General features: G+C 43.8%; 1 protein-coding gene and 1 non-coding gene across 2 annotated transcripts in view; both read right to left on the bottom strand.

The window, feature by feature from the left end:
• RASSF3 (Ras association domain family member 3) overlaps positions 1 to 15,841 on the bottom strand; it is a 72,095-nt gene that overhangs the window by 27,664 nt on the left and 28,590 nt on the right. The window lies entirely within an intron of this gene.
• Positions 10,795 to 10,896, bottom strand: LOC132660442 (U6 spliceosomal RNA). The gene has a single exon (XR_009601792.1). It is a non-coding gene; the product is annotated as a U6 spliceosomal RNA (small nuclear RNA).

Here is a 15,841-nt window from a genome sequence, read left to right as displayed (position 1 = left end):
TTCTTGAGGGGGGAAAAAAAAGCACTGAACAATGTAAAAGAGTATGAGCAACAGGCAACAAATTAGCACAAAATGGTAAATTTTCCTTCCCTTCCCCAAATCACCCAACGGCTTAAACAACACTTCATAACCTGACAGCAATCCCAAGCCTACCCACTAGCCTCTTAAAGCCTCTGGCCCAGCCCAAGAGCAAACCAAATTCCAAAGTTTGGGATGGGAAGTTCCAGAAAGCTCAGCTTTCACTACACACAGTGGCACCTGCTTATTTTCTGCAAAAATACATCAGTCTTGGAGATCTGAACTGGACCACCCAATGCCCTGCCGCTCCCTTGTCAGATCTGTAACAAACTCGGCCTTATTTTCTGAAAACACCCATGAGGAACCCAACAGACAGAATGCCCCCCATTCTTGGGTTCCTGCCAGTCAGTAAGTCTGCAAGGAAAACAAAACAGCTCACTTTGAAACGGTCACTGCTATTACTTTCAAATGGTGGTGCTATTCACATTTTTCCCATTCATTCGACAGAGATTAAATGAGTGCCCAGGACTGTGCAAGGTGCTTTGGGAAGATTCAAAGATAGACCCTGCCCTTGAAGAGCCCAGGGAAGGGGAAGAAGCAGGCGAAACCGCGCTGGCTGGTTTCTGGGGAAAGGCTTCCCACTCAGCAAATACTATGCGTGCTACTATGTGTCAGGCGCTAGGGCAGATGTGGTCCCTGCCCTCCGTGCACTCAATTCCAGCCCTCTGTAGGGAGTGAACGTTATTTATTTTGCAGAACCATTTCTCCATTGCAGACATGATGACCCTCTACCCCTCCATCCTTAAGCATGAATCTCTGAAGAAGGCCATTCTCCTACATAATCAAAACCACCTCCATCATACCTAAGAAAAATCGATAAGAACTTCTTAGTATCCCTTTCATAGTAAGAGTTCCCCATCTGTTCCAGAAATAATCTTTTACAGCCACTTTTTATCTACTCAAGAGACTCATATTGGTATGTTATGTCTCTTTGGTCTTATTTTAAGAAAAACTGTTAAATCAACTTCTCTCCATATTCACTAAAATGTCAACATTCAAAGAGGAAGCACAAAAGTCAGGAGACAAAAATAATGTTGCATTCTAGACCTTAGAATCTTCCTTTCCAGGTAACTAGAGTATCAGGTGTATCAAAAGTTCTAAATTGCTAGGTGTAAGGACAGCCAATTGCTGATTCACCCCAAGTTCCCAGCTGCCTGGAGAACCCCAACATCAGGAATCCCGAAGACAGAGAAGGTGACACACATCGCGACCGTCTCAGGCCTGCCCAGAGCGTCTGGTGACCAAGCTGTCTGCTGTCATTTTCCAGCCTACTTCCTTCCCTGCAGAACAGAGATTACAGGCCCGGCTCTCGTTCCTGTGGGAACTAATAGCCATAAGCCAGTTGTTTGCCGGGTGGACAGATCAATTTAGAGGAAAACACAGAAACTCTCCAGGAATTTTTCAGGGAGACCATGCAACTACACCCAACCTGTGGGATTCCGTTCAACTGGCATTCGAAAAACCCAATACTGTGTGCATGAAGCACGGTTAGCTGTTGTAGGGGCAGGCAGAGCAAAGACCTGGCTTCTGTCCCGCAAAACACTGAACTGCTTCCAAAAGAAAGTTCTTAACTGCCAACTGTTATCAGCAACCTCCCATGACTTTTTAACTCATGCTGTCTGGACCAACAAAAAGTGATCTCTTAACATTTTTCTTTCCTTACTTTTCTTACTTTCTAAATCTCTTAATCTGCTTCTTGTCAGCAAAAAGATCATCACAGAAATACATGCCCTCAGAGTGTCCCTGTTCCGAGCCACCGGGGTAACTAACACACATGAAGCCCTTCACAGTGTCAGGCTGCCTACGGTCATCATCATTCCCATGACAGCGATTGGCAGCATTCTGTTTTAAGATTTTATTTTTCTAAGTAATCTCTACATCCAACGCAGGCTGGGACTCACAACCCTGAGATCAAGAGTCGCACGCTCTACCAACTGAGCCAGCCAGGTTTCCCCGCTTAGCAGTATTATTAAAGCCAGTGTTTAACGGTAACATTAGATTAAAACTGAACATTAAAGGGGCACCGGGGTGGCTCAGTCAGTTGAGCATCCAACTCTTGATTTTGGCTCAGGTCATGATCCCAGGGTCATGGGATTGAGCCCCGTGTCGGGCTCTGTGAGGAGTGAGGAGCCTGCTTAAGATTAATGCTCTCTCTCCCACTGCCCCTCCCCACCCCCAGATAAAAAATAAAAAATAAAAATCTAACACAGGGGCGCCTGGGTGGCTCAGTCGGTTAAGCATCCAACTTTGGCTCAGGTCATGATCTCACGGTCCGTGAGTTCGAGCCCCGCGTCGGGCTCTGTGCTGACAACTCAGAGCCTGGAGCCTGCTTCCGATTCTGTGTCTTCCTCTCTCTCTTCCCCTCCCCCATTCATGCTCTGTCTCTGTCTCAAAAATAAACATTAAAAAAAATTTTTTTTTTTAAATCTAACATAAAAATTAATGTTTATCAATGGGGCAACCTGACTGAGGGCTTTCAAAGTCAACATCAGGAATGAACAAATTTCCTTCCTCACAAAAGCCAAATCAACCAGATGTAATTTTAACATCTACCTTGTGTCTGACACACCTATATCAACCCATCAAATCATCGCCACCACCTTTTGAGATCATTACATTTACTTCACGTGTGAGAAAACAGAGACACACTAAGATTAGCCTCAAATTTTATACAATGGTTGAGAAAGAGGCTGACATCTAGATCCATGCTAAACTTTCCACTGTACTTCATCGCTTTTCTAATTGTAGAGGATACTTTAGCTCGCAAAATACCATAACCAACAGAGAACACTGTGTCTTTTAATTCTGGGCCTCTGATTTTTTTAGGGAGAGGGGATAGTTCTAATATTTTCTTTTTTTTTTTTTTAAGTTTATTTATTTTGTTAGAGTGAGACAAAGATCATGAGTGGGAGAGGGGCAGAGAGCGAGAGGGAGAGAGAGAATCCCAAGAAGGCTCTGTGCTGTCATCACAGAGCCCAACGCAGGGCTGGAACTCACAAACCGTGAGATCGTGACCTGAACTGTCAAGAGTCGGACAGTTTAACCAACTGAGCCACCCAGGTGTCCCTGTAATATCTTCAGTGGACATTTATTTACTATTAAAACTGACTTGGTGACCACTACTAAACTGAGGCAGACATGATGTATAGAGAACTGAAATAATTAGCAGTAACCTTCAGTAAAATTTAATTTTTTTAATACCAGTAGTAGAAATCCTTATTTCTTTTTTTTTCTATTTTTTTAATTTTTTTTTTAATTTATTTTTGAGACAGAGAGAGACACAGCATGAGCAGGGGAGGGGCAGAGAGAGAGGGAGACACAGAATCCGAAGTAGGCTCCAGGCTCCGAGCTGTCAGCACAGAGCCCGACACGGGGCTCGAACCCACAAACCATGAGATCACAACCTGAGCTGAAGTCGGACGCTCAACCGACTGAGCCACCCAGGCGCCCCAATCCTTATTTCTTAAACTAAAAAAGCATCACTGAGAATGAGAAGTTGATGGTATACCATCACACAGAATAAGCTCACATCCCTGAACGGAATTCCGTTACTCTCCAAAACCCGTATGTAGTCGCTCAATAAGATATGGCTCAAGTTTAGGAAAAGCACTGTTCTTGTCTTCCCATCAATCAGCATGCACCACACCTTTACTACAGTCTCTTATCCTCATCCCTTTATCGAAGTACATTTTTAGAAACTTGACTGTGCTTTGAGAATGTGCTTGTTCCTTTCGCCTATTGATTCAACAGACGTTAAGTAACACACAGCCTCTGTTACATACATTAACCATGGCTCCTGCCTTAAAAATTTATTCCTCCAAATGGCCGCAAGGGCTGAAAGGGGAAAAAAGATGAGAGAGTGGGAAATCGGGAGGAGGAGGGTCCACATCATATCTGTGCTCCAAATCTAACACTTGCGTAATTACTGCTTCTAGCACCAGGCACTTTTTCCAAGAGAGCGGCCCCTCTGGTTTCTATTTAAAACTTCTGAGTTTTATAACAGGAGACAATAGCTAAACAGTGTTAACATATAATAACTAACATTTATTGAACGCTTGACACTATTCTAAGCACTTTCCAGGATAGATCGAAAGACCACACATACACGTACCTCTCAAACCCTTCGTTACTAGAACCTGCACTCCCAGCCAGGCAGGATCAGAACCCACCACTTCCTCCCGAAAACACCATGCCAGGGGCATCAAGGAAGTTCCACCTCAACAAAGGGACAAGTTCTGGCCTCCAACTGGAGTATCGAGATCCATCACACATGGAAACAACATGCAGCTACATTACAGGTTCAATAACTGAATTATTTCCTCCTTTCCCCTAACACATGCACACATACACAGACCCCTTTCACGCTTGTACTCTTTTCTCCTTAGTACCTATCACTACTTAATGTATCATATATTTCAGGCGATTATCTTGTTTATTACTGCCTTCTGAGCTCCCTGTGGACAGGGTATTCTTTTCTTTGTTTTGGTGTCCAGTACCAAGGGCAAAGCCTGGCATGCAGGTGATGCTCCACAAACACTGCTGAATGAAAGAAACAGACAGGTTTTGGTGGGTACACCATCAATGGAGGTAGCCTGTTAATGCATCAATCAATCACATAATTTTATCTAAAGAACGTTATTATTAATGAGAAAACCAAGTTGAGCTTGTTTGTCACGGCTACAATTCCAGTGCATCGTGGAGCCAGAATCTGAACCCAATGCCTACCACTGGAGGGGTCTTCCCTTGTACAGAAAGTCTTCTGATTGCCCCAGATTTAGAAACAGACCCCGAGAACACACATTCACAAGTACAGGGTTGCTGCAGTATATTCTGTTGACTTCAATGGGCTGGTTTGTTGTTGTTGTTGTTGTCTAAGATTTTATTTTTAAGCTCTACCCCCAAAAGGAGCTCAAACTCACAACCCCGAGATCAAGAGTCCCCGGGTTCCAACGACAGGTGCCCCCTGTTGACTTTAACATTTAACAAATGCAAAATAAAGCTCCTTGTGCACCCATGGAGAAGACAGGAAGTTGATGGGGTAAGGCCAGGTGACTGCCTCCCAAATCCTCCACATTCAAGAGACCAGACAGGAGGCAGGAAAAGGACAGTGGTATACCCTGACAAGCCCCTCTACAAATACATCCTCCAAAGCAGAAGGGGTGGCTAGGCTGGATGAAAGCAAACCAACAGGGAATCAGCTTGCTCAAAACACACCCAGCAGTTATCCTGAAACAGACTGCCTGAAAGGAAGAGATTTTCCAGAAACTTCTCCATTTTTTTCCTAACTTCCAAGTATTGTGCATTGAGCATGTATTATCTTAGTCACCAGGGAAAACATATTTTAAAGATGTTTCCCTGCATTTAAAATATAAAATAAATGACAGTATCATAGCCTATTTAAAAAAAAAAAAACAAACAAAAGAAATGATTTGTGACCTACTCCTTAAAGGTCAAGAAATCAGATTAATGACCAAGTAGAAACTTACTTATGAAATATGAAATTGTATCTGTCCCTAACAGTACCTAGCCAGGTTTAGGCAACAGTTTCCTTATAATACAAGCCAACATAGACTCAGTATTCATACCCTTAAACACAATAAGATAGCTCTTTAATATTTTCCTTTTAAATGCCTATTACAACAGCTTCTAAATGTAACTGTAAATGATAATGGAATTAGCAAGTGGAAAGAAGTATTGCTTTTAGTGTAATTATTTTCTAGTGTCCCTTTTATAGGGAAAAAAACCCAGAATTTGTTTCCAGGAGCATTGCTAATAATACCTAATTCTTAGCGTTTTTCATGTCTTTTTTTTAAAGTTTATTTGAGAGAAAAAGTGAGCGTGATGACAGAGGGGCAGAGAGAGTGGGAGAGAGAGAATCCCAAGCAGGCTCCACAGAGCCCCACAAAGGGCTCAATCTCATGAACCGTGAGATCATGACCTGAGCCAAAGTCAGGCGCTTAACCAACTGAGCCACCCAGGTGCCCCAGCATTGATTTTTCTATACTTCCTTTCAAAATTTGCTCTATTCTGAATAAGTGCTTTTCCATATGGAAAAGTGACAGGGAAATAAAGACTGATTTACTTACGAAATTCACAAATCAAATCAAAATAAAGTACTCCACAAAAACTGATGCCTCCCTGATCCAGAAGTGAACTTCAAGTGGGTGTAGGACATGACCTGGGAATTCAGCACAAGAGCTAGGGACCCAGTTTTTCTAAACCTGTCCAGTTTGCTTGGACTTCTTCATTACTAAGCGAGTGACCACAGTTGGGGTTTCGCTTAAGAGGAACTAATCTTATCAGGAAATTACTTTGTATTTCAAGCTGTTCCAAAAATATCACATCCTTGCCTCCCTTCACCTCCCTACCTCCTCCCTCACCTCCTCCTCCTCCCTGGTAAAGAATTTATTTAACAGATGAAGACCGCCTCTGAGAATGAGCTCTCCCTAAAAACACTGACAGCATATAAAGTGTGTTTTGAAGCTAGACTGTCCAAGCTCATGATCAATGACCCATCAGACTTTCATGTTTCCCTTCTGTCATTTGTTCTTAGCAAATTAATTTTCAACCAATTATATATTGCTTCTGTGCTACAGACTGAATATTTGCATCCTCCTGATACTTGTATGTTGAAGTGCTAATCCCCAGTGAGATGGTATTAGGAGGTGGGGTTGTGGGACTTGATCAGGTTCCTGAGGGATTAGTGCCCTCAGAAAAGACTCCAGAGAGCTCCTCCGCCCCTGTGAGCACCAGGGAGGACACAGCAAAACACTGCTGTGAAGCAGGAAGCAGGCCCTCACCAGACACCCAATGTGCACGGCCCTCGTCTTGGCCTTCTAAGCCGCTAGAACTGTGAGACATAAAATCCTGGGGTTTATATGCCACCCAGTCTACGCTATGTTGTTACAGGACACTGTAAACATGTTTCGTCTCGGGTTTGTATTCTTGTGTCCTCCACTGACTGCCCCGTCAGTTCCTGAAGGAACTAGCGGTGTGTCTGGCCTTGTATTGCCCCAGGAAACAGGAGAGCCATCAGGTAAGTCTGCCTCTTCCTCATCCTGGTGGCTCCTCACAAAAGTGCACAGCTCCTCTGGCACCATGAGGACTTCTTTCTTCCATGATGAATTTTCAGGCTATAAACGAGTCTTACTCTTCTACTGACACTGTCTTTTTTAAGAGTGCATCTGTGGGCATCAAATGTCAGCTATGTACTGATTTGACTACTTTAAACCGGGTTCCAGACATTTCACTGCCACCCCCCAAATACTACCTAAATAGTGCCACCCACACTTACTACCACAGATGAGCACACTATGCGATGGGACACTTGGCAAAAAGCAAATGCATCTCTCCCAACCTCCCTCGGGATTATCAGTGCCTCGGGGCACACGTTTACCTTTCTCCAGGGCAGAGCTCAATTTCTGGGACACAGGAGATGCTCCAGGAATGACAGGTGGGAGGATCAGAAGGAAGGTACAGTAGGTGGAGACCTCGCTGAGCATCTGGTTCGTCCCTCACACATACTCGGGATAGTGGCAGAAGCTAAGCTACTGGAACCAGTGCTCAGTCTGGTGGAGAATTCAGATGCCGTGTCCCACTCTCTTTTCTTCCAAAGTGATTTTACTCTTAATTAATTTCTCTCTGTGTGCGTGTGTGCGTGTGTGCCTGTGTGTGTTTAAATATACATAACATAGAATTTAAAATTTTAGGGGCACCTGGCTGGCTCAGTGAGTAGTACATGTGACTCTTGATCTCGAGATTATAAATTTGAGTCCCATGCTGGGTGTAGAGATTACTTAAAAGTAAGTCCCATGCTGGGTGGCTCAGGCAGTTAAGCCTTGGACTCTTGGTTTTGGCTCTGGTCATGATCTCACGGTTCGTTGAGTTTAAGCCCCGAATCAGGCTCTACGCTGAGAGCATGAAGCCTGCTAGGGATTCTCTCTCTACGTCTCTCTCTGCCCCTCCCCTGCATGAACGCGAGTGCTGTCTCTCTCTCTCAAGATAAACATTTTAGGGGTGCCTGGGTGGCTCAGCCAGCTAAGCGGCCGACTTCGGCTCAGGTCATGATCTTGAGGTCCGTGAGTTCGAGCCCCACGTCGGGCTCTGTGCTGACAGCTCAGAGCCTGGAGCCTGTTTCAGATTCTGTGTCTCCCTCTCTCTGACCCTCCCCCGTTCATGCTCTGTCTCTCTCTGTCTCAAAAACAAATGTTAAAAACAATATTTAAAAAAAAAATCAACATTTTTAAAAGATAAAAGAAAAAAATACTTTATAAAAAAAGAATTTAACATTTTACCCATTTTCTTTTAATTTTAGGTAAGCTCTACACCCCATGTGGAGCTTGAACTCATGACCCCAAGATCAAGAGTTGCCAGCTCTACTGACTGAGCCAGCCAGGCACCCCACATTTTACCCATTTTTTAAAGTAAACTCCACCCCCGACATGGGGCTCAAACTGACCATGAGATCAAGAGTCACACGCTCTACTACACCAGCCAGACGCCCCTCATTTTACTGATTTTTAAGTGTACAGTTCAGGGGCATTAAGTACAGTTTCACACAGTTCTGCAACATACCAACACCCATCTCCAGGCTGCTTTCACCTTCTCTAACTGAAACTCTATATCTGTTGTATCTCCCTATTTTCCTCTCCCCCAGCCTCTGGCAACCACCATTCTACTTTATCTCTATAAATGTCACTACGTTAGGTAGCTCATGTAAGTGGAATCCTGTAACATTTGTCTTTTTGTGCCTTAGCTTAAGGTCTCCAAGGTTCATCCACATTAGAGCATGTGTCAGGATTTTACTTTAGACAACTACTTTGTTGACAGCCTGGAATGGTCCATAAATTAAGGGATCAATATCATGAAGTCCCAGGTTTTCCAACGGGCAGACAGGCCCATTTCTCCGACCGCTTTTTGCTCAAGCGAGCCTTCAGCCTGTATTTTTTCCGGTCTCTGGGCTAAAAGACACAGGCTTGTATAAACAACATTCACTGCACAAATTCAGGGCCACTCAGCATTTCCTTACCACCAGAAGATACGAGCGTTAAAGGTTCTTTATCTTTCATTTCAACTACTTTGGGAGATCTGGCAAATGGAAAAAGGAAAGCAGGAAATCACAAGCAATTTGGGAATCTTCTCTGCACTAAAAATTGGTAACATCTCTTTTTTAAAGTTATTTAGATATAACTCACGTAACCATAAAATTCACCCACGTGAAGCACACAAGTCAGTGGTTTTAGTATACTCACAATGTATACAACCATTCCCAAGATCTAAATTTACAATATTCACAGACCCAGAAATCCTATCCCATTAGTATTTGGACCCCACTCCTTCCCATTAGGCCATCTCAAAGTTAGTATCTCGTTAACAGTCTTCCATTCCAGGGGCACCTGGCTGGCTCAGTCAGTGGAGTGTGGGACTCTCAATCTCAGGGTTGTGGGTTTTAGCCCCACGTTGGATGTAGAGACTACTTTAAAATAAAATCTTAAAAAAAGTCTTACATTCCTTCTACATCTTCCAAAGTACTTAGCAAGTACTTAAAAGTCCGGTACGTACCTGTCCGTCACCATCAGATGCATATACACCTATGCCACAAATAACCTCAAAAATAATTCTGTCTAGTAAACATTACATTCAGAAATTTTATAAGTAGGCATATGCCAAGATCTCCTCCTCCGACAATGAGATTCCAGTTAAAAAGAGAAAAATTGGGGGGGGGGGGGGTGCGCCTGGGTGGCTCAGTTGGTTAAGCTTCTGACTTTGGCTCAGGTCATGATCTCAGGGTTCATGAGTTTGAGCCCCGTGTCGGGCTCTGTGCTGACAGCTCAGAGCCTGGAGTCTGCTTCCGATCCTGTTGTCTCCCTCTCTCTCTCTCTCTCTCTGCCCCTTCCCCATTCATGCTCTGTGTGTGTGTCTCTCTCTCTTGAAAGTAAAAATTTTTTTTTTTAATTTTTATTTTTTTTTTAAATAGAAAAAGTTTTTAAGCTAGATATATGTTCCCAAAACAGCACCATGTTCTGTTTTTTGTTTTCTACAATTAGATAATTTTAGAAGACAGAACAATGGCTAAAACAAGCATTTCAGGAGCGAACTCCTCTCCATAGCATCTAGGACTCTCTTCTCAGTCCCCTGCCTCGCCACCACCCCAGGAAACTAGATCTGGCCAGCTGTTCCATGAAGATTCCGGCCTCATTCCCTCCAAAAACAACACATACAGGCCACTGAATGATACTTCATTTGATAACGTGCATTTTTTTTTTTAATTTTGATACCGTATCCTCTTAAATGAAGCCGTTTCAAAGAAATGGGATATCGCAAGGCACCTGGGTGGGTCTGTTGTTAAACACCTGACTTCAGCTCAGGTCATGATCTCACAGTTCGTGAGTTTGAGCCCCACATGGGGTGAGCATGAGCCCCACTTTGAGTGAGCTCGTGCCCCACTTCGGGTTAAAAACAAAAACAAAAACAAAAACACGAGCCCTGCTTTCTCTCTCTCTGACCCTTGTGGGATTCTCTCTCTCTCTCTCTCTCTCAAAAAAGGGAAAAAGAAATGGGACATCACAAGATTTTTTTTTAAGGTAAACCATTTGGTCACAGAAATACTAAATACGAAATATAATACCTGTGGGCCTTATGTAGATTTGAACACCTCTACAGATTTATACCAGTGTTACTCAGAGGGAAGCATGTGCTTTGTGCACAAACCACTTTGTTAAACAGTGAACCGTCATGAACCTGTAGGTCATCCTTGAGCAGGGGCCATGCTAATCTTCTCTGCATCATTCCAATTTTAGTGTATGTGCTGAAGTGAACGTGTCCACAAACCATCTGTGAATTAAGCATCTCCCCTTGCTCTCACTTCACTCTGGAGCGGATTTCTCCTGGGACGGGTATCGGTGTCATTAGCTCTTAAGACTAGTAAGTCATGGCACATAAGTAGTTTTGTTTTGTCTTTTGAATAGCATCCATGGAAGTTAATGCAAAAACAAAGATGCACATGACTGAAATCACTTACTTGGAAATGAGAGAAGGGAACCTTGGTGAATTAGTTTCAGATGGAAGATAGTTTTAATTAAAAATTAGACTAGTGGTGGGGCACCTGGGTGGCTCAGTTGGTTAAGTGTCCAACTCTTAGTTTTGGCTCAGGTCATGATCTCACGGTTCATGGGTTTGAGCCCCGCATCAGGCTCTGTACTCACAGTACACAGTACAGTACTGTGAGTACAGAGCCTGCCTAGGATTCTCTCTCTCACTTTTTGCCCTCCCTGATTCTCGCACACGCACGCTCTCTCTCTCAAAATAAAATGTTAAAAAAAATTAGACTAGTGGCTAGACGATTATGCCAAGGTAGAAAATACTCCTCCTAGTGCTACTAAAGTGATTTTAGTGGGAGTCAGAATTGAGAGAAGGAGGGAAAATGGGCAATCTGACACTGGAGCGATAATATCTTTCTCCAACATGAATTTGCTCTTGGATCCAGAGGAGCTCCACTAACAACTGCCCTCTACCAACCTGGTGATCCTGGAGGGTGAACCGGAGTTAGGACCCGGTTAGGTCATCCTCAGACATCACTCCACAGACATGCTTCTGGTTGAGTACTGAAGACACCAAGACTTTAAAGAGAATTTGGGGCCCCTGGGTGGCTCAGTCGGTTAAGTATCCAACTCTTTGATTTTGGCTCAGGTCATGATCTCACGGTCATGGGTTGGAGTCTGCATCTGGCTCTGCACTGACAGCATGGAGTCTGCTTGGGATTTTCTCTCCCCCCCCCCCCCCCCCCCCGCCCCGCTCTCTGCTCCTCCCCCGTGTGTGCATTCTCTCTCAAAAAAAAAAAAAAAAAGTCTGAGCACCTACCATGAAGCAAGCAGTGTGCTACAGCATACACAGAAAGGTGGAGAAAGTTTAAAAACAATGCCTTTAAAGAAGTCACAGATCTGGTTGTACAAAGCAAAACAAAAATATGTCATCATTCAGAAAATTATACTATTCAAGAAACCTTAAGATTACACTGTTTATTCTGCCATTAGAACCTCAGCTAATTTGAAGTCACGATGCCACTCCTCTTCATCCCTATTCAAAAAGGATATTGCTGATACACTGAAAAGCATGATAATCTAATGTCTAACCACCAACTAGTCTGTTGTAAATCTCAAGCTGCTGCCTTAGATCTTCCAATATTTCAAAATAAGAACGTTTGGGGGTGCCTGGCTGGCTCAGTCAGTGCTATGTGCAACTCCAAGTCATATAGTTTACAGGACTAAAAGTAAATACTCAGAGCAGGGACTTTCCAAGGAGTGTGATTTACTGTAAGCAAATACGTGTAAGAATCCATAGGAAGCACCCAAAATGGCAAATCACTTTGGTGCAAGTTTAGTGCAACTGCTTCTGTAAGGTACAGGAAGAGGCAGGACCCCTAAAACTCCCTAGTAAACATCTCCTGGGGTGCAAAGGCAATTTTATTTTAGCCACAGAAGACAACTCATTAGCCAACTATTGATTAAATACTTGAATCTGATCTTCTCTGTCAGCTCAGAACTCAGCACATTATGGGAGTCATGAGATAGGGACATTGAGGCACTGCTTCAGCCTGGCTCGGAGGCTCTGCTTCCTCTTCTCCTTGGGGAGGATCAAATTTGCTCATCACGCTGGTGAAACGACAGCTGGGAGGGTGGGCCAGATCAAAGTTAACATCCAGGGGCTCAAAGAATAGGATGAATCCAAGATGAACTAAAGGCACATGTAAGGTCTACACTTGTGATCCCTCCACTCCCCCTCAAAAAAAGACAGAAGTATATTATTATCTTTGTAACAAGAGAGGAGTAAATGGTCCCACTCCGTGCTCGTCAAAAAAATGCCTAATTTGGGGGATGTCTTATTTGAAGAGCAATAGTGGAAAGAGGACCAATTGAAAGACGATGGCAACAGAGGCTCTGAAAACTCCACAGGAGGACTAAGCACTGGGGAGGTTCAGCACGGGAAAAGGAAACCAGGGAGATATGAAGCCCACTCTGCAAAAGCAAAGACCACTCTGTGAAAGCTACACAAGGAGACAGTTTGGCTTGTTTTACCAAAAAGCTTTTCCGATCTTCCAAAAACGGCTGCCTGGGAAACTGGCAAGCTCTCTGTTCTGGAAGTGTTTAAGCAGGGACATCATGACCACTTTGGAAACCAGACACATTTAATACCGCTCTCTTGCCTAGCCAGGTGTCAACATTTCCATCTTCTGACTCTCCTGGGATCTGACTGTGTCCTAGAGGGGAGCTCAAGACCCATTTTCCTTACTGATTCTAACCTGCAGCATGGGGAGGGAAAGTACATTAGAATAAATAGAGGCATTTTTAAAAATCCAAATAGCAGGGCACCTGGGTGGCTTAGTCAATTAATAGTCCAACTCTTGATTCCAGCTCAGGTCACTGTCTCCTGGTTTGTGAGTTTGAGCCCCACATCAGGCAGATTCTCTCCTCTCTCTGCCCCTCCCCAGCTCACATGCTCTTTCTCTCAAAATAAATAAACAAAAATCCAAGTGACTGCTGTGACCCCAGAACACCCATCAAAGCTTCCAGGTAGGCCCAGCCACTGTATTTCCACGAGTTTTATGAGCAATTCTGACAACCATCCTGGGTGAACCCCACCACTCTAGAGTTCCAGCCAGGAGCCCCAGTCCACTTCCACAGCTACAACCAGTTTTGTGTTCATTTTCTCCAGCCCAGATCTCCCTCCTGACCCTCAGTTCGACATGGCCAACATCCTACTGCAATGCCATACCCGCTGCCCAAAGAACCTTTCCAAAGTGGGGAAATATCTCAAAGGTTGCAGGGCCAGACATTCAGGAAGTGCCTCCTTGACCTGCTCCAGGTTTGAGGACCAAATTTATGCCTGCCATCAAACACAAACACCTGTTGGGAGCCCAGATTCCATCCCTTAGCCCAAAATCTAGTGCCCATCTGCGTGAGGTCCAGCCACTTTCCAAGGTACAGGTCTCATTCCTTCTACACAAAGCCTGGTACCAGGGCAGCCACAGCACATCATCAGGAGTTTTCCTCTGCACTTTCTATGTCATGGTCAGCCATATGCATTTCCTACCTTGGGTACCTCACACAGGACTCTTAAAATTGGACTGATTTCTCATGTACTGTTTAATACTCCTAAAAGGACCTAAAAACAACCCCACGAATAAAACAAATATGGGCTTCATTTATTTTTTAAGTTATTTATTGAGAGAGAGAGAGAGAGAGAGAGAGAGAAAGAATGAGCGGGGGTGTGGCAGAGAAAGGGGGAGAAAGAATCCTAAGCAGGCTCCACACTCAGAACAGAGCCCGATGTGGGGCTCGATGCTACAATCCTGAGATCCCGACCTGAGCCAGAATTAAGAGTCACCCCCTTAACCCACTGAGCCACCCAGGCACCCCGGATTTCGTTTACTGTTGATTAGTGATAAATCACATGTGGATGAATCACATGACATTGCATTGGGCAAAAGCTGTCAGCTACAGAAAGAGTATATACTCCAGATTTCATTGATATGAAGCACACAGCCTGCTTCAGATCCTCTGTTCCCCTCTCCTTCTGCCCCTCCCCCACTTGCATTCGCACTCTTAAAAAATAAAGAAATAAACTTTTAAACTAAAAGTACAGTGGTTCTAGCGGAGAGGTGAAAATATTACTGATTAGGAATGATTACAAAAATGCTCACTTCAGCAGCACATACACTGGGCGGGCGGGGGGGGGGGAGGAATGGACACAAAAGAACCTTCTGGGGTACCAGAAACATACTGTATTTTGAGCTGGAAATAGCTGGTAGTTGGGAGGGGCAAGAGGGGAGGGAAACTGAGGGGAAGAGACACGCATTAAGCTGTACAATTAAGATTTATACATTTTACTTTATACTAGTCATGCCTCGATTTTCAAAATTCAAATACCTACACAAATAAAGATGAGGATTCTGTGTCTGAAGATAAACCACACTCCATTCTTAACCTCAGGAACAAAATATCTTTTGTTTTGGGTTTTTGTTGTTGTTGTTTTTGGTAAAAGATGACAGAAGGCTAGTAACAAAAAGTTTTACTTAATAAAACAACACAACTAAAGAACACAAAAACTTTCAAAATGGCAATATTTAAAAAAAAAATTTTTTTTAATGTTTATTTTTGAGAGAGAGAGCACAAACAGGGGAAGGGCAGAGAGAGGGAGAGAGAGAGAGGATCCGAAGCAGGCTGCAGGCTCTGAGCTGTCAGCACAGAGCCCGACGTGGGGCTCGAATCTACAAACCGTGAGATCATGACCTGAGGCTAAGTCAGATGCTTAACTCACTGAGCCACCCAGGTGCCTCAATAAACATTTTTTAAAAAGGATAAATTCATCTGTAATACACCGTCCTGTAAATGGTGGGTAACAATACCTATCTCACAGGGTTACTGTGATAGTTGACTGAGGAGATCACATAATAAAGCACTTAATACAGTACCTATTCATCAATACGGTCCATACTCATCACTCTTGATTTGCCATAATTATCTGTCCATCTCCTTCAATCCCTTTCAGCCCATCCCTCAAAAATTCTCAGCCCAGCAGGCATTTAGTATCGGCAAAATAAACTCAGAGGCTCTCTCCGAGCATACAAACCATCAACAATTCCCACCTGATTCCGCAAGAAAATACAAAGCTGTTGAGGCTGTGTTTCTGACGCCAGTGTCTGTACAAACCTCGGGGCATACCAAGGTGTACTGGAGTTCAGGTAAATATGGTATATATACCGGAG

Source organism: Panthera onca, chromosome B4, assembly GCF_046562875.1.
Source record: "Panthera onca isolate mPanOnc1 chromosome B4, mPanOnc1 haplotype 2, whole genome shotgun sequence".
NCBI lineage: Eukaryota > Metazoa > Chordata > Mammalia > Carnivora > Felidae > Panthera > Panthera onca.
The sequence above is the reverse complement of the archived record's forward strand: the minus strand, read 5'-3'. Positions and strand labels throughout refer to the sequence as shown.